This window comes from Otolemur garnettii, unplaced genomic scaffold (assembly GCF_000181295.1).
Source record: "Otolemur garnettii isolate 467f Iridium unplaced genomic scaffold, OtoGar3 scaffold00260, whole genome shotgun sequence".
In the NCBI taxonomy this organism is placed as follows: domain Eukaryota; kingdom Metazoa; phylum Chordata; class Mammalia; order Primates; family Galagidae; genus Otolemur; species Otolemur garnettii.
Genome location: NW_003852655.1, coordinates 1,076,755 through 1,083,226, shown reverse-complemented (window position 1 = coordinate 1,083,226; position 6,472 = coordinate 1,076,755). Strand labels below are relative to the sequence as shown.

Genomic DNA, 6,472 nt, shown 5'->3' with positions numbered 1-6,472 from the left:
TCCAGGGTTGGCAACAGCCAACTCTCCCCCAGGCTGGAAAAGGGTCCACCTTCTCCCTTGGGTGGACCCCTCAGATAGGGACACAGGCCCAGGAGGAACAGGGGAACGATGAGGATGACAGCCCTCCCTCCCTGCCACCCTCAAATCAGGCTAGTCTGGATCCAGTAATCATCAGAGAGGAGACAGGTGCCCTACATGGCTGAGCCCCTCTCTCAGGGCAGGGATGGGTTTGGGGCTCCATCTCCTCCCAAGGGCCCTCTGCTGGCCCAAGGATGACTGACCTTGGAGGTTAGAGAAGACCATCCCCCAGCCCCAGGTGCTCCCTGACACCTCCTGTTCATCCCACCAGCTGGTTTCACCTTCACCAGGATCGCCTGGACTGCTGATGCTGCCTCCAGGCTGGGTCACTCAGCTCTTGGGAGCACCAGACCTATACCTGCTTTCCTTGCCAGCTCCACCCTGCCCCCCTTCCCCATCCACAGGCTACCACCCTGGGCTCCCAAGGCCTCCTAGGCCCTAGAAAACCAGGCCCTCAGACCTTAGGACCCAAGACCTCTAGACCTCAGAACTTTAGACCCCTAGACCCAAGAATCCCAAACCCTAGCCCCCCATATTCCCAGCTCCCAGACGCCAAGCTGGCTTTCACCCCTAGAAGCTACTTGTTCTGAGGTGCCCAACTATCTTCTTCAGGCCTCTGGACTTCCAGAAATTATCTGTTTCTTCCAAGGGGCTTCCCACCACCTCCTGAGACTCTCTCAAGAGCAGGACAGGGCCACCAACCCCATCTGCTCAATGCTGGACCCAAGGTCACACAGCATCAGGGCAGCTGCTGTGTCCTCCCTTGGCTGCATACCCCAGATGTGAGAAATATTCCATTTGCCACCCCCAAGAGCATCACCCCTGCAGACAGGAGTGACAGATTATAACCTTCCTGCACTGAGCACTGCCATTCCCAATCCCAGCGGCCCTGGCCATGGCCTACAGCACAAGCAGAAGTAGAGGAGGCCCAGAGGGGCTAAGTCACCTGCTCAAGCCCAGAGCTGGGGCAAGATGTAATTTTGCTGGGCTGGGTGAGGTGGCTCACACCTGTAATCCCAGCCAGCACTTTGGGAGGCTAAAGTGGGAGGATTGCTTTAAGCCAAGAGTTTGAGACCAGCTTGGGCAATATACCAAGACAGAGTCTACGCAAAAAATAAAAAAAGCTGAATGCACTCGAGGCTGCAGCAAGCTGATTGTGCACTGCACCCTAGCCTGAGTAACAGAGTGAGACCCTGCTCAAAAATATATATATATATAATTCCAATATCTCCTAACCACTCACATCCTGGCCTCCCTCCTCCACCAGACAGGTCAGCAGGAAAGAGGGAGGAGCCTGGAGACCTCGTGGAGGGTGGCCTGAGCTGCATGCCCTGCATCCCCTCCACTAGTGGGGCTGCCAGTGGCCACTGCTCTGCAATCCAGCTGTGCCAGCAAATACCTCCACAAACAGGCCCATCTCTGTCTTGGGGACAAGCATGTCTTTGTGGCTCTGACTGTCCTCCTTCCCTCCCTACAGCTGACTTGGCCACCCGCGCCCACTCAGACCAAGCCAGCACCTAAGAGGGGCTTCCCAAGCCATTTAGGAAAGGCTGTTTCTCTTCCTTGTAAAAAAAAAAAATGTATACAATATAGTTGATTTACCAAGAAGTTGGCACAATGATTCAGACCATTGACCCCAGCACAGGTGCACCTGTGACATGTAACATCAGGGGTAAAACTACTGAGTTCACAGAAGAAAACCCAGAGGGTACCTTTCTGATAAAGTGGAGAGGGGGATTTCTGCACAGGACTTCAAAAAGGAGTGGAAGAATTTGGTTTCATCTGAATGAAAGACTTGGTCACACCTGTAATCCCAGTATTCTGGGAGGCTGAAGCAGGTGGATTGCTTGAGCTTCTGAGTTTGAGACCAGCCTGAGCAAGAGCAAAACCTCATCTCTACTTGGAATGGCTAACAGTACACAAGCAAGCTAACACCCAAGACAGCAGCTATCTAGGCAGAAACCACGCTCCTGGGGGCTGCAAGCTCTGAACTATTTTCTTTTTCTTTTCTTTTCTTTTTTTTTTTTTGAGACAGAGCCTCAAGCTATCCCCCTAGGTAGAGTACCGTGGCATCACAGCTCACAGCAACCTCCAATTCCTGGGCTCAAGCGAGTCTCCTGCCTCTGCCTCCCAAGTAGCTGGGAACACAGGCGTCCGCCACAACTATTTTTTGGTTGCAGCCATCATTGTTATTTGGCGGGCCCGGGCTGGATTCGAACCCGCCACCTTAGGTGTATGTGGCTGGTGCCTTAGCCACTTGAGCCACAGGCGCCGAGCCTCTGAACTATTTTCATAAAAAGACTGAGAAGTGTATTAGAGGCTGAATTGTGTTCCCTACAAATTTATGTTGCAATCCTAACTGGAAATTCCTCAGATTGTTCCCTTCATCAGAAACTGGGTCACTGCAGATGTAATCAGTTAAGATGAGGTCACCTTGGGATAGGGTGGGACCAAATAAATCAAAAGGGGAAGTTTGGACACACATGGAGAATGCCGTGTGGATGCAAAGGCAGAGGAGGAGGATACACACCCACAGCGGCAACAGCCCCAGGGCCTGTGGCAGACCCTCACAGCCTCGGAGGAGACCCGTCTGCTGGCACGTGGACCTCAGCCTTCCAGCCTCTAGAACTGGGACTATACATTTCCACAAATCTCTGCAGTCTAAACCTACAGTCTGTGCCCTGTTAGGAACCAGGCTGCACAGCAGGAGGTGAGGAGGAAGGAAGCTTCATCTATGTTCACAGAGGCTCCCCAGGGCTCCCCTCACTCTAATCCCATGTCACTAGAGTCTGGCAGGAGGGCCAACCCTGCTGTAAACCAGCAGCCAGTTCTAGGTTGTGGCTCCTTAGGAGCATCTACAGCCTGGCCCTCTGAGGTGGGCCTGCCAGGGTGCTGGCACTGTCATTAGCAGAGGGCTGACTGCAAAGAGACCCTAACTCCACTGTTTGCAGACTCACATCAAAACCTCCTCCCTACCCGGCTGTGGAAAAATTATCCTCCATGAAACCAGTCCCTGGTGCCAGAAAGACTGGGGATGACTGGTCTAAACCATCTAGTCTATAGTGCTTGGTCATGGCAGTCCCAGGAAGCTGATACAAAGTCACCTGTGTTTGTGTTATGCTCATGCAAGCTTGTCTGCGAGGCCCACTGGCCACTCACTCTCCTTCCACATCCAGCACCCACAGGGTAAGGAGTGCCCAGGATTGTGAGCCTTGGTGTCCCCAGCACCTGCAGTGCCTCTCTGCCCCCACCAGTCTAAGGAGGAGCCCTGAGCCCTGCTCCAGCTGGCCGAGTGGTCAGGTTGCTGGAAAGAATGACATGCGGGGGAGGTGATTTGTTCAGAACCCAACACATGGGAGGCATTTTTTCCAAAAGGAATGAAGTGAAAGCAAACGATGACCTTCGTTACTGCAATAAATCTGTGCTTTCAGGAATTTGAGGGACCACCCTGGTGAGCAGGCAGGTCCCCACCACCAGGACCTGAGCTCGGTCGGGAATTGTGTGTTCCCCACACTCTGGGGTGCAGCACACTCCTGGCAACTTCCAGTGACAGATGCAGGATATCACCACTCACGCTGGGGCCAAAGCGCAGTACACAGAAGGCCCAGGATTATTCAGAAAGGCCATCAAAGTTCTCCTCCCTCTTCCAGTCACAAATCTGGGTTAGGGAATTCTCCTCACATACTTCACCCAAGAGAGGAGGCAGCTGGCACCCTGCTTCAGAGCCCGGCACCAGGAACGTGCACCACAGTGTGTGGTGACGCCACTCTCCCCATAGTCTCTGTTTAAAAAGTATGTAGGGCGGCACCTGTAACTCAGTGAGTAGGGCACTGGCCCCATATACCGAGGGTGGCAGGTTCAAACCCAGCCTTGGCCAAACTGCAACAAAAAATCAGCCGGGTGTTATGGCGGGTGCCTGTAGTCCCAGCTACTTGGAAGGCTGAGGCAAGATAATTGCCTAAGCCCAGGAGCTGGAGGTTGCTTTGAGCTGTGTTGCCACAGCACTCTACCGAGGGTGACAAAGCAAGACTCTGTCTCTAAAAAAAAAAAAAAGGTATGTAATTAGGCTGGGCGCGGGTGCAGTGGCTCATGCCTGTATTCCCAGCACTCTGGGAGGTTGAGGCAGGAGGATCCCTTGAGCTCAAGATCAGTCTAAGCAAGAGCAAAACCCCGTGTCAATAATAGAAAAACTAACCAGGTGTTGTAGAAGGCATCTATAATCCCAGCTACTTGGGAGGCTGAGGCAGGAGGATCACCTGAACCCAAGACTTTGAGGTTGCTGTGAAATATGATGCTATGCACTCCACCCAGAGTGACAGAGTGAGACTTAGTCTCAAAAATAATAATAATAATTTAATAATAATACTTTTTAAAAGTGTATAATGGTGGCATGAGGTCCAAAAGTTTCAGAATTGCTAATACAGGTTTTGCAAATCAGCAGGGAAAAGCCAGTAATCCCAGCAGGAAAGTGGGCAGAACTGTGGAAACCACAGATCTAGCAAGCCCTTGAGCACTGGACAAGGGAGGGAAGTCGGTTCTCACCTGCCACACCAGCAGACAGGGGAGGGAGCAGTGGATCCCAGAATTGACTTGTGCTCAGCCTTGCTCTGGGGTGTGCCCTGCAAACCCTCCCACAGGTCCACAGGGGATGTGGGGTAGCAGGAGGACACCACTGTGGAATTGGGTAGGGAGAGAGACAAGAGGGGTAGGTCCCATGGGGAGCATCCTGGAAGGACTCACAGCAACACCACGCCTGTTGAAGAAAGGGAGTGAACATGAGACAGCATGAGTTAAAATATACATTTAGGAAAAAGAAAGATGGCTCACACCATCTTTCCAAGTAATCCCAGCACTTGGAAGGCCAAGGCAGGTGTTCACAGGTTCCAGAACCAGCCTGAGCCAGAGCCAGACCCGTCTCTAAAATAGCTGGGTGTTGGCTTGGCACCTGTGGCTCAAGCAGCTAAGGCTCCAGCCACATACACCTGAGCTGGCGGGTTCAAATCCAGCCTGGGGCCAAACAACAATGACAGCTGCAACCAAAAAATAGCCAGGCATTGTGGTGGGCGCCTATAGTCCTAGCTACTTGGGAGGCTGAGGCAGGAGAATCACTTGAGCCCAGGAGTTGGAGGTTGCTATGAGCTGTGATGCCATGGTACTCTACCCAGGGCAACAACTTGAGGCTCTGTCTCCAAAAAAAAAAAAAAGCTGGGTGTTGTGGCGGATGCCTGTAGTACCAACTACTACTCAGGAGGCTGAGGCAAGAGGATCACTTGAGCCTAGGATTTTGAGGTCGCTGTGAGCTGTGACACTATAGCACTCTACCAAGGGCGACAAGGGAGACTCTGTCTCAAAAAAAAAAAAAAAAAAAGGAAAAAGGAAGCAATAAAATTTTAGAATAAACATGCATTTTACAAGAACCTGTACAAACGAAAGGACTTAGGAGAGTTATTTAGGGCCAGGGAATGGATCTAAAAGAGAATACTATGTAAATAAAAGAGAACAAGTGATAGGTACACTCAAAGCACGGCCCTCTGGACAGCCAAATACCAGCCACACTGTGACATCAGAGCCCCCATGTCCCCTCCCCAATCTCATCCCCAAAAGTAATTGCTATCAGGAATTTGGGGTTCATCGTTGCAATGGACAAATTGGTATTTTTATAGCATGCAAATGTCTACTGAAACATTACATGGGCAGCCCTCTGCACACCCACTCCACATCCACAGATTCAACCATCACGGACTGAGAGTAGTCAAGACATTTGAAAAAACAAAAAGCAATACAAATTATTTTTTTAGTCCCCTGAGGGGGTGCACCATTCCTGGAGTACTTTAATACCAGATAGGTAAGTGGAGTGGATGGAGCAAGCTCCTATTCCAACTTCCTGCTCCAAAAATCCATTTAATATATTGTCCTTGGATAGAGGACATATCAGATGTTAAACTGATAAGAACAGATAGTACACTTGATCTTATCCACCAGGTCAAGAAGCGATACAACACAAATTTGTTTAAATCCAGTATATGAACTATTTTCCAAGCATTTACCTCGTCTTGGGCAGTATAAGTAATCCAGAGATAATTTAAATGATATGAGAAGATGTATGTAGGTTCTATGCAAATTCTGTGCCATTTTATAGAAGGAACTTCTGTGCCTTCTGACTTTGCTATCCAAGGGGTGTCCTGACACCAATCCCTCGCCTCACCACACCAAGGCGCTGTGGTGTTTGAACAAGACTCATCTGCCCTACCCCAAAGCTTTGAATAACACAGGTGCCTGACCACAAAGCCACCAGCCCAGCCCTCAGGTGACAGGTGGCCTGACCACAGCTCAGGAGGTCCCAGGCCACAGCCAGCCTGGTGAACTGTCCCTGTATTCTTTTTTTTTTTTTTTT

At 50.8% G+C, this 6,472-nt stretch overlaps 1 non-coding gene across 1 annotated transcript; it reads right to left on the bottom strand.

The window, feature by feature from the left end:
• Positions 1-5,883: 5,883 nt before the first annotated feature.
• Positions 5,884-6,073, bottom strand: LOC111722468. The gene has a single exon (XR_002771271.1). It is a non-coding gene; the product is annotated as a U2 spliceosomal RNA (small nuclear RNA).
• Between the last annotated feature and the right edge of the window lie 399 nt (positions 6,074-6,472).